At 40.9% G+C, this 18,780-nt stretch overlaps 1 protein-coding gene and 1 pseudogene across 3 annotated transcripts in view; one reads left to right on the top strand and one right to left on the bottom strand.

The window, feature by feature from the left end:
* The window catches only part of KCNB2 (potassium voltage-gated channel subfamily B member 2), a 476,202-nt gene that overhangs the window by 213,181 nt on the left and 244,241 nt on the right, over positions 1–18,780 (bottom strand).
* LOC138850025 (splicing factor, proline- and glutamine-rich pseudogene) lies at positions 3,087–4,180 on the top strand (annotated as a pseudogene).

The following is an 18,780-nucleotide window of genomic DNA, read 5'->3' as shown; positions in this document are numbered from 1 at the left end:
GAAGTGCTTAGAAACACTTTCTTGCTCTGTTTTAAAAGCAACAGTGCTCAGACTTTGTTCCTTGGGGTTGAGATTGAGCATTGCAGATTATTCTGCTTTCAGGTAAGCACACACAGAAACAATATCTTAATAATATGGAATCATCGGCCGGCGCCATGGCTCACTAGGCTAATCCTCTGCCTTGTGGTGCCAGCACACCGGGTTCTAGTCCCAGTTGGGGTGCTGGATTCTGTCCTGGTTGCCCCTCTTCCAGGCCAGCTCTCTGCTGTGGCCAGGGAGTGCAGTGGAGGATGGCCCAAGTGCTTCGGCCCTGCACCTGTATGGGAGACCAGGAGAAGCACCTGGCTCCTGCCATCGGATCAGCGCGGTGCGCCGGCCACGGCAGCCATTGGAGGGTGAACCAACGGCAAAGGAAGACCTTTCTCTCTGTCTCTCTCTCTCACTGTCCACTCTGTCAAAAAAAAAAAAATAATATGGAATCATCAAATACTTTCACTGTCTTTTTATATAGCATATGGGGTATAGAAGGAGCAACAGTAGATGTCTGTGGCCTTACTCCATCAGCAGAAAAAAAAAAGACCTTGCATTATATGCTAGTCTAGATCATGATTGCTGACGAAGGTCTATTTCCCAGTTGTTGTGGCCACATAGGTAAGGGATAGCCTTTCTGGAGCTATGGTGCCCCCGTAGCTTCCAGGGATATTCCCTTTCTTCAAAGTGAGCTGATACAGAGAATGACTCACCAAGTTGGTGAGAGTTGGTTAGCCTATGGTGAGAAGTTTTTATCTCTCTCAGGTTTTCGTTTTACTAGGGCCAATGTTCTAGAACTCTCGAGAAGTATGAGAAGTTTGAGCTGTGATTGAAACCAGTATAAGAGCAAAATTTCCTACTTAAGAAGTAATGTAAACATCTGAGACATGGTTTGGAGAGAATGAAAAGTCTATGATTCTTGGCCAGTGAAGCTGGGCCTGGGACCATCTCTTCACAAAAGCAGATTCCCAAAGAGATTTCCTAAACCATCCCGGCCTAGGTCCTTCTGTGTCTTGCCCACAGGATGTGACCCATATTTCACAGGAATATAATTTCACCTCCTCCTTGGGATGTGGATTTTTTTTTTCAATGAGGTAAGTCTGAACATGCAAAACACTGCCCCTCTGTTGTAACTGAGAGCAATTTATGAGATGTCCAGAGCAATGGGAAGTGCCACCAAGGAAGTGAGATCCGCGTGTGGCAAAATTGAGTAGTGAGTATAGCCTACAAAAAATGATGTGTCTGTAACTGGATTCAGAAACAGACTAAAGCACGAAGCTTTATGATTCAATAATTTTTAACCCTTTGGAAAAAAATCTCTTCTTGCTGACATCATGTCATAATTATACAGACAATTCATAAAGCTTATCTATTCATGAATATACATAGGCATGCAGAGGGCATGCAGAGCTCTTCTGATTCTGACTGACACATCATCTCCTACTACTCTCCACCCTCCACATAGTCTCCAAGCCTCCAGTGCAGTGAAACCTCCTGCAGATGGTTTATACCCACTGCGCTTTCCTTTCTCCTGGGAGTGCCCTTTCCACCTGCAAGGCTGAACCCAAATTTCAAACCAGAGTTAAACATTTGCACTGCTATGCTTCCATTTTGCCTTGTGTCTATCTCTATAAGAACATTTTATCACAGTGCAGAGTATTTACTTGTTTACTGTCTGTCTTCCCTACTGGACTGAGCTATAGGATAGAAATTATGTATCCCTGAATCCAGCACACAAGAGGTACTTAATCAGTATTCAATAGATGATGAATTGGGCTCTTTAATTACTCTAGGACATTAACAGCCTACATATCCACTTTATCTGGTTCTTAGTGATGTTTTTATTTCATTTTTAAAGATTTATTTATTTAGAGCTGGCATTGTGGTGTAAGGTGTTAAGCCACTGCCTGCAATGCTAGCATCCCATGTGGGTGTTGGTTTGAGTCCCGGCTGCTCTATTTCTGATCAAGTTCCACACTCATGTGACTGAGAAAGAGCGGAGGAAGGCCTGTGTCATAGGGCTCCTGTACCCACTCTGAAGCATGGGATGAAGCTCCTGGTTCCTGGGTTTGGCCTGGCCCAGTCCTGCCTCTTGCAGGCATTAGGGGAGTAAACCAGTGGATTGACATCTCTATGTCTCTCCTTCTCTCTAACTTTGACTTTCAAATAAGTAAAATAAGTTATTTATTTATTTATTTGAAAAGCAGTTAAAAGGGAAGGGTGTACTTCCATCTGCTTGTTCCTTTTCAAGTGGTTGCAATGGCTGGGATTGGGCCAAGTTGAAGGAGCCCAGAGCTCTATCCTGGCCTGCTATGTGGGTGGCAGAAGCCCTGGCACTTGGTCCACCTTCTGCTGCCTTCCCAGGCACATTAGCAGAGAACTGGATTGTAAGCTGGGCAGCTGGGGCTTGAACCAGTGTTCTGATATGGGATGCCAGCATTGCAGGTGGGGGTTTAACCTGCTGTATCACAATGTTCTCCTCCTCCCCCAGGGAGATTTTTAATTTAACAAAATATTACTATTTTTTAAAAAATTGAATGTTGAAAAGCATGAGGAGGGTGCCAAAACAATTCAACAGGGGATTTATTCTTTTGCACAAATGATGCTGGGCCAACTGCATTTGTACATGCAAAAAGTCCATTCTTTATAGCAAACATAAAAACTAATTAAAAATAGATCATAGACTAAATACAAGAGCTAAACTACAAAATACTTAGAAAAAAAAGGAGTCATAAGGATTCATAATCTTGAATTAGTCAATGGCTTCCTAACATTTGATATAGAAAGATAAAAATAATAACAAAATAGATTAATTGGATTAATCAAAATCAAAAGATTTTGTGCTGCAAATAATAGAGCACCAAAGAAAGTAATATAAAAAACCCACTATATCAAGAAGTGCAAAAGAAAGTGATAAGTGGAAATGATGGGCCCTACAGAAGTTATCCAGTTCTTGGAATCAGGTCTAGGCAGAGCATGATATGGGTCTATGTCTCTTGAGCAGACCAGGAGAGAAAACTACACATAGTACCACAGGTTGGCTGACATTGCACAGGATGAATGCGAAAGCTAATTTGATAAATACAGACAGCAGGAGAAAGTATTTTATGAACAAAGGCAAATGATTTGAATTTGTTACACTTGAATCTAGAGCCTTTGCTGAAATTGCCAATGTTGAACTTGATCATAGACTCATGGGAGGAAGACAGTTTCAGGTTCTTTTTGCTACCCATTCTGTTGTTGTCTATGTTTCTAATCATTCACCTTTTGTTTCCAATGAACTGTTAGAAGAAGCTTTAGTCGGTTTGGTCCTTTTGAAAAGGCAATGGTTATAAGTGTGGATGATCAAGGAGGATCTATATGGAAAGGCATTGTTGAATTTGCTTACTAAGCCAACAGGAAAAATGCATTTGAATGATGCGGTTGAAGGTATTTTCTTGTCCAGTCATTGTGGAACCACCTAAGCAATTAGATGATGACAATGGTTGCAGACTAAGTATCAAAAGGAGAGAAAAATCCCTCCTCATTTTGCTTAGTAACATGGCTCATTTGAGTATATCTTCAGTGATGGAAATCCCTGGATGAAATGGAAAAACAGCAAAGGGAACAATTTGAAAAAGAAAAAGGAAAAAAGAAAAAGTGGAAAGTAAAAATGAAGATGACTTTCACGAGTATCAGGCAAATCTTTTCCACACAGATCTGATGAGATACCAGGAAGGATTAAGGTACATAGAAAAATTTCACAATCAAGAACTGCAGAAACATAAAGAAATGTAAAAGAGGCAAGAGTAGGAACAACATGGAAAGGGGTAAGAGATGATAATTCATCAACATGAAATGGAAGAACAAATGAAATGAGATGCCAAAGATAAGAAAGGCACAAATAGGCTATGTAATTCCAAAAGATAGAGCCATGAAGATGGGAGGTGAAGGAGCAGATAACATGGGGAATCTCAATGTTCAGGAGGCCAGGCATTGCCTTCTCTAGGTGGTATTGATTATGGAGCTAATCCTGAACTTCCATCTGCTACCATGAGTTGTTCAGTGATGGGGACTGACATATATACTGAGTGTTTGGGCAGAGAGATATATGGCTGTTGGTGGACAAGGTCCAAGAGACATGATATGGAAGAGGGAGAGAAAAGTCTGAAAGCTTAAACCCAAAACTCTGATGTGATATCTAGGTTTTCATTCCAGTTTATTTTTGTCTTTTCTTGTTTAGATACTCATCTTTTAAAACTTTGCCATATTAGTAAGAAGGTACCTGTTTTATGAATGTTATCAGGTCAATGACCCAATATTTGTAAATGGTCTGTTTGGGCAGGTAACATTATGTGATGCACTGTTTGGAACAGGAAATTTTTCTTTTTATTTATTTATTTTTTTTGCTGTATAACTTCCCTCAAATTATGGCAGTATATTTCATGCCAATAAATTTCTAAAATGTGCTTCAAATAAACAGAAAAATAGTTATAAAAAGAAACACAAAGACAATCACAGAGTGGGATGAATATTTGCCAATCAATATTTAAATCCAGAAGATAGAAAGAACACTTACGACCCAATAATAAAAAGTAAAATATCCAGTTAAAATGGGCCAAGGATTTGAATAGACATTTCTCCAAAGAAGATAAACAAATGCCAATAAACATGTGACACAGTGCTCAGTCTCTTTAAGCATTACGGAAATGCAAATAAAATCCATAAAAGCAACCACTTTATACCTGCTAGACTGAATTTCATAATAAAAAATAATAGCAAAGATGCGGAGAATTTTCATTCAATTCTGTTGAGAATGTAAAATGTTGCAGCTACTTTGGAAATCAATTTGGCAGTTACTCAAAATCTTAAACATAGAGCTACCATCATCCAGCAATTTCAACCCTAGAGAACTGAAATCACATGTCCATGCAAAACCTTGTATATAAACATTCATAGCAGTATTATTAATATTAACCCTGAAGTGGAACCAACCCAAATACCCATCAATGGATGACTGGATATCCATACCATATTTTATTCAATAATAACCTTTCTCTCACTGTCTGTAACTCTACCTCTCAATAAACAAAACCTTAAAAAAAAGGAATGAAGGCTGACATGATGTAACACAGATAAACCTTGAAAAATTATGTTAAGTGAAAGAAATCAGTAACAAAAACCATGTATTGTATGATTCCATTTATATGAAATACAGATAGAAATCAGATTAGGTGTTGCCTAAGGCTGTGGAGGGATGGGGAGATTCCATAATGGGCACGGTATTTCTTTTGAGAGTGAAGAAAACGTTGTAAATATAGACTATGGTGATGGGGCACGACTCTGCAAATATAATGAAACCATTAAAGTGTAGCCTTTATGTGTATTTTATAGTTTGTCAATAAAATGTCAAAAATCAAAAAAGGAAGGATTAGCAAGTAATAGTCAAAGTTAGCCTGGTAGATATATAATGTCTCAGATCCTGAAAGAATAAGACAGGTTCTTTTATTTGTAGGTCTTCTTAGCACCTAAGAATCTAGTGCTAAGTGGACATGACAATGTAGGTGAGTATTTCTTAACCACTTATGGATCATGTATAGAAGTAACTGGAAAATCCAAGGAACACTATGAACCTTCTTTCTATAAAACCATAAATGCACACATGAATACATTCACATACAAACATGCATGCAATTTTAGGAGATTCTCTGAAATTTATTTAAGAAATCACTCTCCAAAAAACGCTTCTCACTGAAACAGTCTGGGAATTTCCTGGGATATCCTGTGTCTATGAGCCTAGCAACTTTGTTTAATCCATTATTTCCTAGCCATTTTAGATGAGGAAAAAAGACTATTTACAAACATCTGGTGGATCATACACTCTTTTGAAGAATATAGTTTAAGACAGGGCAAGAGGCCAGCACTGTGGCATAGTGGGTAAAACCACCGCCTGAAGCTCTGGCATCCCATATGGGCGCCAGTTTAGGTCCCAGCTGCTCCACTTTTGATCCAGCTCTCTGGTATAGCCTGGGAAAGCAGTAGAAGATGGCCCAAGTCCTTGGGCCCCTGCACCCACGTGGGAGACTCGGTAGATGCTCCTGGCTTCTGGCTTCAGATCAGCACAGCTCCGGCTATTTTGGCCAACTGGGGAGTGAACCAGCAGATGGAAGACCTCCCTTTCTCTCTGCCTCTTTTCACTGTGTAACTCTGACTTTCAAATATATAAATAAAAATATTTTTAAAAAAAAGACAGGGCAAATTTGGAAGAAATGATCTTAGACTACCCTTCTAGGGAAGGAGCTTTTACCTTAGACTATACTTTAGTATCTCTGGGAAGTTTTTATTATATTATTTTAAGAATTTATTTGAAAGGAAGATGAAAAAGAAAAAAAAAAGAGGGAAAAGGGAGAGGGAAGAGGAGAGGGAAAGAGACAGATCTTCAATATACTGGTTAACTCTCCAGATGCCCTCTATAGTTAAGGATGGGTCAGGCTGAAGCCAGTAGATGAAACTCAGTTTGTCTCCTACGTGGGCAGGGAACCATGTTCTTGAGCCATCACCTACTGTTTCCAAGGTACACATTAGCAGGAATCTGGAATTCAGAGTGGAGCTGGGACTTGAATCCAGGCACAGGGGATGCAGGCATCCCAAGTGGTATCTTCTTTTTTTAAAAGATTTATTTATTTGAAAAGCAGAGTTACAGAGAGAGAAAGTGAGGTGGGGAAAGACCCATAGAGAGAGATCTTCCATCCACTGGTTCACTCCTCAGATGGCTGCAACAGCCAGGGTTGGGCCAGGCCAAACCAGGAAGCAGGAGCTTCTTCCAGGTCTCCCATGTGGGTACAGAGGCCTAAGTACCTGTGCCATCTTCTGCTGCCTTATCAGGCACATTAGCAGGAAGCTGCGCATGAAGTAAGCAGCCATGACTCAAACTGATGCTCATTTTGGATGCTGGTGTAGCAAGTGGCAGCTTTATCTGCTATGCCACAATGCGGGCCCCCAAGATGGTATCTTAACCTCTGTGCCAACCACCTGCCCCTCGGCGAGCTTTTAAACAATTCAATGCCCATGTTGTACTCAAATAAATTAAATCACAGTCTCCAGTAAAAAGTTCTAGGGTTCTATTGCATAGTAGGGTGACCACATTAATGTTAATGTAGTATGTATTTCCCCATTAATACAACAAACTAGGAGATAGAATTTTGGATGTTTTCATCATGAAGGCAAGTTTAATGTTTGAAAGGATAAATATATTTACCCTGATTGAACATTATACAAAGTATATATCCACTGAAATATCACACAAAATACCCCATAAATAAGCACAATTTTTATGTCTGTTAAAATGAAAAAGAATCTCCCCAAATGATTCCAATAAGAAGTGAAGGCTTGAAAATTAATGTTGTGGGCAGGTCCTTGGCATCCCCAGGAAGCTTGTTCATCATGCAGGACCTCTGATTCAGAGGTCTGGGATAGGCCCCTCACTCTTTGTTAGCATATAGGTGAGTCCAATGGACAAGGTCTTCTGACCACACTTCAAGAAGTAGTGTTGATGAGCAACTTGATATGTTATCCCTCTTGGTATTTTTTTTTTGTTTGTTCTACTTAATAATTTTGGTTAAATCAATACACAATTCTTCTTAAGTGCTGAAACTTAACTGAAAAGTGATCACTGTTAAATATAAGAGTGGGAATAAGAGAGGGAAGAGATGTGCAATTCGGGACATGCTCAAGCTGACTTACCTCAAACGGTAGAGTTAGAAACATAACGGGGGATTCCAATTCAATCCCATCAAGGTAGCATGTACCAATGCCATCTCACTAGTCCAAGTGATCAATTTCTGTTCACAATTGATCATATGATAGGACTAAGAACCAAAGGGATCACATAAACAAGAATAGTGTCGGCAAATACTAGCTGATAGAATCAAAAAGGGAGAGAATGATCCAACATGGGAAGTGAGATACACAGCAGACCCATAGAATGGCAGATGTCCTAAACAGCACTCTGGCCTCAGAATCAGCCCTTAAGGCATTCAGATCCCGCTGAAAAGCCCATGAGAGTATTTCAGGCATGGAAAGCCAAGACACTCTGGAAAAAAAAAAAAAAAAAAACCTAAATGAAAGATCTCTGCGAGTGAGATCCCAGTGGAAAGAACGGGTCATCAAAGAAGGAGGTACCTTTCTCTGAAGGGAGGAAAGAACTTCCACTTTGACCATGGCCTTGTCGAAATATGATCAGAGTCAGTGAACTCAGGGGGCTTCCATAGCCTTGGCAGCTCATGACAAGAGCCTAGGGTGATTACTAATGCCAAAAACAAGAGTGTCAATTTGTTAAGTCAACAACAGGAGTCACTGTGCACTTACTCCTCATGTAGGATTTCGGTCCTTAGTGTGCTGTACATTGAGATGTAATGCTATAACTAGTACTCAAACAGTATTTTTCACTTTATGTTTCTGTGTGGGAGCAAACCGTTGAAATCTTTACTTAATGTATGCTAAACTGATCTTCTGTATATAAAGAGAAACAAAAATGAATCGATGTGAATGGAAGGGGAGAGGGAGTGGGAAAGGGGAGGGTTGCGGGTGGGAGGGACGTTATGGGGGCGAAGCCATTGTAATCCATAAGCTGTACTTTGGAGATTTATATTCATTAAATAAAATTTTTTAAAAAAAGAAGTTTGTTAAGAACAAAACAGGACAACATCTGGCTAAGACAACTTATGACCATATATTGAAACTTTAAAATGTAGTTGCTAGGACAAACGAGAGGTTCTCACGGTGTTGGTGCCAGACTAGCAACAGTCAACATCACCTTGGAACTTGGTGAATTTAAAATTTTTGAGCCCAGACTTAGAAAATTAGAGGGTTTGGGGGTGAAGCCCAGTGATGTGTGCTTTAACAAGCCCTCCAAAGTGATTTTGATTCACCCTCACATTTGAGAACCACTAGGATAGAGTGTAGCATTAATTACAGATGCATCTAAAATAAACACACTAGTATTATTGTGCTATAATCAGCTTTATCTGAGCGTATTTCAGTTCTACAGGTAGAGGTCTCAGATTATCCTGGAAGTGACCATTGTCTTCAAAGTGACTGTTCCCCATTAAACTTATATGACCCTTAAGGTTGGTAACCACATGAATAGTTGGAATTCTGACATTTTTGAGAGAGAAAAGAGGTTAAAACTGAACAATGACCTTCTCAAGGACAAAGATTTGTGTCTCACTATACCCACCCTGGTTTTGGGGAAAATACTTCATTTAACTACACATGCACATAAGGCAGGTTGACTGAAATGAGTAATACAACATCATCTCTTTAGTGTAATGAAGTTTGCCAGAAAGGATGGTGGTAGTGAAACTAATGGCATAACATTCAACACAACACAAAATTGCAAATCAGGTAATTCCATTTGACTGCTTCACAAGTTCAGGTACTTTTCTCAGCAATTATTTCCACAATGGAATACAACTATCAACAAATAGCCTGATGGTAGAGGCTGGGCTCCGATGTCAGGGACAAAATGAGTGAAGTTTTAGGACATCATTTCCTGCTGTGTGGCTTAGGAAATTGGAATCCAGAAAGTGTTTGCTGATGACTGGACACACAATTTCCCTCAATTAAACAGTTACACCCATCGCTTCCCATTTTACAGGTTCCTGGGACATTAAAATTGTCTGTTAAACTTTATAAAAGTGCAAAATGTCTTTTCCCTCAGGATATTATCAAAGTTCAGACCCTGTGCTGAGGGAGTACCCCTGTCTCGCCTTATCAGGCAGTGAATCATAGTGAATTTTGCAGATTCATTTCCACCAAAATAGACACTAACTCTGGTTTACTCTTGTATTGAGTTGGAAAATAGTGAAAACAAGCCAGCTTGCTAATGCTTACCTTCTCTTGACAAATTCAAGAACCTATTCTAAAATACATGCAGGAAGAAAATCAGAAATGGGATAGGATTATTCTCTGCTGAATACTAGTTACAAATTTCTCAACTAGGAGAGAAAATAGACAAGTGGAATACAGGATTATAAATGATGTAGCCAAACAAGTAGCCGCACTTCCAATCTAAAGGTATACTGCCTACATCAACAATCCAACAGGCAACTCAGGGCCCAGGATAGAATCTCTACTTAGAACTGAGAGCTGGGCCGGCGCCGCGGCTCACTAGGCTAATCCTCCGCCTAGCGGCGCCGGCACACCGGGTTCTAGTCCCGGTTGGGGCGCCGGATTCTGTCCGGTTGTCCCTCTTCCAGGCCAGCTCTCTGCTGTGGCCAGGGAGTGCAGTGGAGGATGGCCCAGGTGCTTGGGCCCTGCACCCCATGGGAGACCAGGAAAAGCACCTGGTTCCTGGCTCCTGCCATCGGATCAGCGCGGCGCGCCGGCCGCGGCGGCCATTGGAGGGTGAACCAACGGCAAAGGAAGACCTTTCTCTCTGTCTCTCTCTCTCACTGTCCACTCTGCCTGTCAAAAAAAAAAAAAAAAAAAAAAAAAAAAAAAACTGAGAGCCAAGTGGCTGGAACTGCCTCTTTCCCATCTCTGTTTTCCTATCTCTGTTTTTACAAACAGCATACTGCTTTGTTGAACTATGAACTTTGGAAAGTTTTTCTCCTTCTTCCAGCTCTTCCTACCTCCATGGTCCTTCCTCTTGGCCATTTTCCCTCTGCTCTTCAGATTTCAACTCTCTTACATCTTTAGTCTCTTCTTGGAATGTTGACCCCAACTCCTCGCCTTAAGGGAAAATGAACATTTTCTCCTGAAGCCCTTCTTCCCTATTAGCCAAATTTTGAGTAAAGGTGGAAAATTCTCCCACATCAACTCAGGTTCCCCAGCATCAGACAATGAGGTTCATTCTCTCTGTCCCATCCACCTGATTCCATCACTACACTACCAACTCTCAGCAGATGACAGGTTCTCCATCACAAAGTAATGAAATTCTTCTGTCTTTCCCATCCAGATGTCTCCAGCACTGTACTCTACTAACTCTCAGAGCAGATGCAAGTTCTCCATCATCCAGCAGTGATGTTCATTCTGTCCTTCCCACCCACGTGGCTCCATCATGGTCCTCTGTCAAAACTCAAGACACCACACCTCTTTCATGTAGAACTTTGGCATTTAGCTCAGTCTTCCATTCTATATCAACTTTTAAAACCATCCTCCAAGGTTTCAGGGGTTTTCAGTCATTGGCCATAGTCTCTTTGGCTCTTCTATGTGCCATGTATAACTATTTGGGACTCCTAAGTGAGACAAGGTCTTTGTTATTTTGTGCCTTTGGGCACACTGCTTGCTTGGCCTAGAATGCCATTCCTCGTCTGTCTTCCTTCTAAAGCTCTGTTCCTTCTTTAGGTATCACCTTCCCTGGGAAGCTTGTGTTTTCCAACACTGCTATGCACAGGCCTTTACAGTGGGACTTACCATTTAAGCTCATGATACATTCTTCTTGGCACTTAACCACTTAACATAAACTTACTGCACACTTATGTTGTGCCAGGCAGCACAGAACTTTGATGACCCTACCATCTACCTGGTAAATGTTAAGGCGATCCTTTTTATCATCAGAAACCACTGACTTTACCACTGCACAATCAATTTCTCTTGTCCATGCTGAACTGGTTTTGAGAAACAGAAATCTGATTGTTAAATAACCACAATCAAATGGTAGCTTTCCCCTTGGGTTTCATCTCTAAGCACATGCATTAACTGCATTAATGACTCCTACCCTACACATGCCTCAGTCATGAATCCAGAGAGTTTAGCACCAGCCCAATTCCCATTTAAGGAACTGGATTTTTGAAAGGTATATTTTTTAATTTATTGCCAGATGTAAAAAAAAAAATCAGTGTCTTGAAAGAGGACTATCAGGAGGCAGAGGATTCTAAGAGGAATTCCATTAAAATTATTTTCTTCTCTCTTTTTTTTTTTTTTGAGAAATATTATGATTATTTGTCCCATACTGGGACTGGGTCCAGAAATGGTATCATTCATGCCTGGAAAACTTGAAAGCTGTGACCTCAAACCCATAGGGCCCCTTCCCTGTTCATTGACATTGTCATAAAGTCACATCTGCATGAAGCAGGCGGTAAATTGAGATGGGTTCCTAATGTAACTTTGGTGATATGATTGCATACTACTTTTCGGTAGTGTCATGGCATTACTTAGAACAATCCATTAGTAGGTAGTGTTTTGTATTCTACAAAGAACCTACAGAAATATAAATAACTCTAAATCCAGGATGTAATGCCAATTTAAACCATTTTTTTTTTTAGATTTTTAATTTGCATCTAACTGCTGGCAATCTCATAGACTAGAGTCTGTAGTCTGCAGTTAAGACAGACACATTACTTGCCCTTTGCAAGATCTCTCCTGCATGTGTACAGGCTGTCGGCTGAAAAGATATTAGAATATTATTTCCTTCTTTTGCAACAGGGTTTTATTCTAAAATCAATGCCACAACTTTCATAGCTAATGGGTTTGGTTGGTGTGCATTCATTTGCTGCACAGAAAATCATTGTTTAAATCAGGTTGCTCCAAATAGGACTAAAGCACGCAAGATGGCATTGTCAAAGCCACCTCATATTCCAATTGACATACTGTATTCTAGTGCTGACAACTGAAGGCTAGAGTTTTGATTAATCCATTTTCTTCTCATTATAAACACAATTTCTCTTCCCTGAAGGTTCCAGCAATCATGCTGGCAAGTGTTGGACCTTGACAGAACAATGCTTATCCTTTCGTGGTCACTGTGTATACAAGACAGAAAGAGCTTATTTTGTTTTCTAACTCTCTTTGGGTATTATTTAAAGGGGATCACTTGTGAATGCATGTGTTTCAAGCTCAAGGCTGTATTTTGTTTTTCTCTTCCACTGAAAGAATAGTAGAAAGAGGGAACAGGTGTATAACTAATGAAAGTATGACAGATACCTGCTGAGGAATTGTTTTGATGTTCACACTGAGGCAGCACCCAATGCAGGGCCCTCATGGCTAAGTGCAGATAGTGGGAGAATGTCTTCTCAAAGCCTGCCTCAGTTCTGGACCATGGAAGTCAGAAATTGAAGATTGACCCAGATCCCCACAATCTCCAGGCTAAATTATTAAAGACAATTGGAAGCTTGTTCTCCAGGCTGTTGTGGACATCACTACTGCTTTTGAGACTCTGAAGTTTTGCAACAGTTGAAAGCATCCCATGTTACGCTGTGACCACTTTGCTATTCGGTCACCAAACAGCTGGAAAGAGGAGGTGATGGAGTCCACTAAGAACTGGCTTCATGCAACAAGGAGGTAATGGGTTCTGTTTGTTTCTCAAGCCTTTTAAAAAGATATGTGATAAAGCACATGGTCTCACAGTAGAAGAATTTTGGAAATTACTGTTGGTCCCAAGTCCAAGACCAGTATGATGTGGATTTCACTTGAGGTCAACTCAGTGCAACTCAAAGTAAAATACCACTCATGGGCCGGCGCCGCGGCTCACTAGGCTAATCCTCCGCCTAGCGGCGCCGGCACACCAGGTTCTAGTCCCGGTCGGGGCGCCGGATTCTGTCCCGGTTGTCCCTCTTCCAGGCCAGCCCTCTGCTGTGGCCAGGGAGTGCAGTGGAGGATGGCCCAGGTGCTTGCGCCCTGCACCCCATGGGAGACCAGGAAAAGCACCTGGCTCCTGGCTCCTGCCATCGGATCAGCGTGGTGCGCCGGCCGCAGCGCGCCGGCCGCGGTGGCCATTGGAGGGTGAACCAACGGCAAAGGAAGACCTTTCTCTCTGTCTCTCTCTCTCACTGTCCACTCTGCCTGTCAAAAAAAAAAAAAATACCGCTCATAGCAGGTGAATCTAGTAGGTAAAGATGAGTCTGTATTATCTGGTTATCTGCAGCCGCTGAGTTCTATACCTGCTGTACACTGTGAATTACTAAACTAATGTATCCTAATGCAATAGTTTTTATCAGAGTCAGTAGGAGGGTTTAGTGAGGCAGAGAATGCCAAGTCCCAGCTCACAAGTTTCTAATTCAGTAGTCTCAGATGGGGTCTGAGATCCCAGGTGATGCTGTTTCTGCTGGTCCAGGGACTGAGTTTGAGAACCATGTTGTGAGACATTGGGCAAAGGAATCCCTTACTTGATTTAACTTAAAAATGAGGGATATCAGTTCAGGCCTGCCTAGGATGTTGGAATGTTTACTCATGAATGGGGAAGAGAGGAATTTACTAAATTATCATGTCTTAGATTCTTCATACATTACCTCATTTAATGCTCACAGTGGCCTGGCAGGTTAGAAGAATGGAAGCTTGGAGAAGTCAATGCCTCTGCTTACATCTGCACAGGGAGTCAGTGCTGAGGCTGGGATTCAAGGGGGTGGACTGGCTCAGAAAAGTCAGACTTCCTATGATATCTGGGCTCCTCCTTATACCAGTTTGCCTCCATCTTTGTAAAGGAGATCTTTTGAAGCCCCAGAAAAGGAAAAAAAGCAAGATCAAGTAAAGGCATGCATGTAGGCTGATTATGTGGGTCATCCATTCATTTGTGTGAGAAGGAGGCTGTCCAAATTCCAGGTGCTACCTCCTGAAACACACTGAACTCGCTTACTTCTGCCAGTAACATTGGTGACCTTATCCAAGTCCCAGTAGCTTTTCCATCAGGACCCTGACTTTACTGTTACTTCAATCAGGAATCTAGTCATCACCTCAATATTGAGAATAGACCTATTCTAGAAGGGCTTCTAGTGAATCCTACCAGGAATGATGACTGCTCTGCCATCTTGCCATGATGATGTCACTCAGAACGGGGCAAAACTCTACCTCTATCTCATAAGCTCTAGTAGTCATTTCTTACAAGGAAAGGGATCTATGCTTCTTATCACTTTAATGGTCAATGTGTATCCCAGCATTCCACATCAGTCATGTTAGAGTTTCATTAATTCATTCCACCTAGACACACAAGTTTAAGTTCTACTGAAAGCCTGACACACTGTGGTGGCCCAATTTTAGTAACCATAGTAGAAGAAAGAAGGAAGCAGACTTGGAGCAGAGAACCAAATTTAAATTCTGATGACCATTTGTTAATATTTATTGAGTTCCTACAAGAGGCATACTCCTTTGCAGGATTCTTCCAAGATTATCCAGTTTTTCCCCTATAAATTCTCACCAGGATATTTTATGCCTTAATTTCCAATAAATATAGAGATATGGCATTATTTTTTGCTTAGGGTGAATTCTCATATTTTATAATGCAATATAACATCATAAAATAGAGTAAGTGATCCAAGAACCAATCTTTTTCTATTAAAATTGAAAAACTCATATCCTTCTCTCTATTCCTTTAACTTTTTTATAGACTGCAATAAACAAGGCTCTTTTTTTTTTAAAAAAAAGAGGGAATTCAACCTTCCCCTGTGCCCCTACTCCATCCCCCTACAGCCCCTGAACAACACACTCATTAGTTCATGCTAAGTTCATTAAATAAAAGAGAGGGTCCTCCTAAGAGTTATTATTGAAACATATTGGCAAGATTTTATCCTGATTCTCCAGCTGCCCTTTAATTATCCAGCAGAGCTAGGGCACATAATAAAGTAATCCAGATAAATAACAGTTGGCATATTTTAAGTAAATGTCAAACCAGGTTAGTTCGTGGAGCTCTGCTTTTTCTCCATTAATGGAATGCCCATGGGAAATAACCAGTGATCTTTTGGTAAAAAAAAAAATACCAAATCGTGGGCCCTGAGTTTTCAATAAGTGCCAATTTGATCCCTAATGAAATATTATGTAGTCACTGTCAAAGTACTTCTAGAACTGCAGCTGCTTCTCTGTCTACCTGGGAACTGTGCAACCATGAGAACAGAGCAAAACACCCTTCTTTTGAGAAGGAGATGGAAACGATCAGGTTTGAGTCAAGTAATGGAGCAAGAGGATCTTCCTGAATGGAGGATTCAGGAGCTTTTACTCTTAGAAATTGGAAAAGTGCCATCTAAAAACAGGCTTAGGTTAATTTTGCATAATTGTGAGTCATTCATTAGCTATATAATTGTATGGCTGCTTTTATAGCTATGTTTATAAACATTTCTTTTGCATCTACTTGGCTTGATCTTTTTTGCAGTCCCCATGAATGCCAGGGTTTTCAGGCACACCTGCCCAGCAGGATCTATCTCACAATGTTCTTTATTCTGTTATAACACAAACTGCAAAGCATAAATGGAGATAATAACTCAAAGATGAGGACCAGTGCCACAACAATTCCTAATCTCTAGTTTCAAACCACTCTTTTACACATCTTTGTTTAGCTTCCTTTTCTAGTCTCCTCCCTGGCCATTCTAGAACTTCGTCATTGTTCTCCAGCCTCCTTACCAAACTCCTGTTGCTTTTTGCTCTCAACAGACATCACAGCTCCTGCTTTGCTCAGATAAGAAAGAGTGGCTCTGTGATGGGTTGTCTCTCAACTTTCTGAATCACACTTTCTTTAAGCTGATCTAGCTGGCCCAGGTGATGGCTAACAAAAACTTCTCTCAGCTCCCAGGGCTCTTCTTTACCAATCTTTGTTTTCCCTTCCATATCATGCATGGTCTTGGATTTGTGCATAATTTTGGCTTCGTTTGTAATTTTTGTACTTGAAGACCACTCAATTCTTTTGACTTTGAAATTTCTTGGAATTTGGTTAACACTCATTCCTTGGCTCTATTCCTGAATGTCTCCTTTTCCTCTGCTCTTGGTACCAAAACTTCAGCATCATCTCCCACTGCATCAACCCAGGCCTTCCTCAAGGAAAGGTTCATACTGTTTTATACTATAATTTTCTTAAGCCAAACTTCTTAAGACAAACTTTCTGTCTACACACACACACACACACACACACAGAACATCCCTTGTGCTAAAAAATCTACCATCCCTGGATTTCCCTCCCTGCGTGTATCCAAATGATCTCCCTTGGGAGTGTCAATCTCTTCATTGACACTAGTTCCTGAGCACCTGACAATGCTACCTGGACAGCGTCTACCAGTTAATTAGTCCCATTCTTGAAACTGTCTGCTCCTTTGCCTTTTGTGACATTTCTCATGGTTTTTCTCTCGACCTTCTAACACCTCTATCATTTTGCTGGTCCTTTTTCCTCTGCCCTCCATTTTGGCACATAGGTGCTCCCCAGGGCTGTTATTCCCATTCTACCTGCTCTCCCCAGATAACTTTCATTGACTTCCAAGTCTTGAAGTACCAATTCATGACAACGATTTCCAAACAATATCTTTGGCCCACCTCTCTTCTGACATATGCCAATGCCACCTGGATAGTTCTAGAAGCATGACATCAACATGTCCAAATCCAAAATCATGGTTTTTCTCTTTCTGCCTTCCTTATACTAATTTCAGGGCATCTGAAATCTTGGCTTCACAAAGACCCCTCCTCTCCTCGACTCCCTATTGAATGTATCAAAGCTATGCTGGGGCTAACTTCCCCATTGCTCAGTTTCCCCACCCTTCCATCACTATTGCTGTTCTTAACCTCTCTTACCTGACTTGAGACTTGCAAGCCCAGCTCTAGGTTAGGTCAGATGCTAAAGTTAGGTAAATAATATAGCTTCTTTCCTCTACCTATGTATCCCATTATATCAGTGGTTTTTAACTTTGGGCAAAACATGAAATTCACTTAGGGAGCTTTAATGAAATACTAATGCTTAGGTCTCAACTCCCTAAAATATGTTGTAATCAGCCTGGGATAGAGCTACACATTGGAATTCCACAAACTCCCCAGGTGGTTCAAATGTGGACCAAGGTCAAGAATGTCTATGTCTATTGTCTATATGTCTTTGCATCAGTTCTTTGCTACAAAAGCCCCAGTTTTTTCATGTGACACAGCATACCTGTATAAGACTTCACCTGGGTAAGACTAAGAGTGTCTGAATACATTGTGAAAAGACCCAGAATTTCCTGGTAGTTGTAGCCAGAGGATGGCATCACGTGTACAGCTGCTGAGAGCTACAGCAGTCAGTTTTTCTCAGCTGGGCAGCACTCCTGGACATAGTTTCCTAACTGCCTTCTTACCTCTGCATGACAAATGTGTTGTCAATTCCCACAGCCTGTCTCTCTGCTTAACACTTTACACTGCACATGTGAAGATGTTGTGGAAAGTGTGGTCATATGATGAATGGTTTTCAGTTTCACTGAGCTTTCAAGAATGGAACACTTCTCTTGCTCAAGAAAGACAGAACATTTACTTTAAAAAACAAGCAGCGCATTCTAAGCACATTGGGTACAAGATGACAACTAATATTTCTATGCAATAAAGCCAGGTGTGACAGACTGAACTATGATCCCTAAAAAGATATATTGAAGTCCTAACCCCAGCATTTCAGAATGTGACCTTGTTTGGAAATATGGTCCTTACAAGGCTAATGGAGCTGAAGTGACATCATGATCATGGGCCTTAATCCAACTGGACTTGTATCTTTGTAAAATGGGAAATTTGTAAAGAGAGACAGACATGCACAAAAGGAAAACAATGTGAAGATACACTGGGAGAATGCCATGTGAAGCTAAAGGATGCCACTATAAACTATAGGATGCCAATGACTGGGACAAACAACCAGAAGTCAAGAAGACACAGGGGAAAATTCCTCTACAGTTTTCAGAGGAAGAATGGTCCTGTCAACATCTTGATTTTAGACTTCTAGCCTCCAGGACTGTGTGGCACTGTTTCTGTTGTTTTTGATCTATAGTTTGTGGTACTGTGTTATGACAGCCAAAAGGGCAGGGCTATACTAGGTGTTACCATCCATTGTCAGAGGCACAGGAACTCTTAGAT

Source organism: Oryctolagus cuniculus, chromosome 6, assembly GCF_964237555.1.
Source record: "Oryctolagus cuniculus chromosome 6, mOryCun1.1, whole genome shotgun sequence".
In the NCBI taxonomy this organism is placed as follows: domain Eukaryota; kingdom Metazoa; phylum Chordata; class Mammalia; order Lagomorpha; family Leporidae; genus Oryctolagus; species Oryctolagus cuniculus.
Note: the sequence above shows the minus strand (reverse complement) of the source record. Positions and strands in the feature narration are given on the sequence as shown.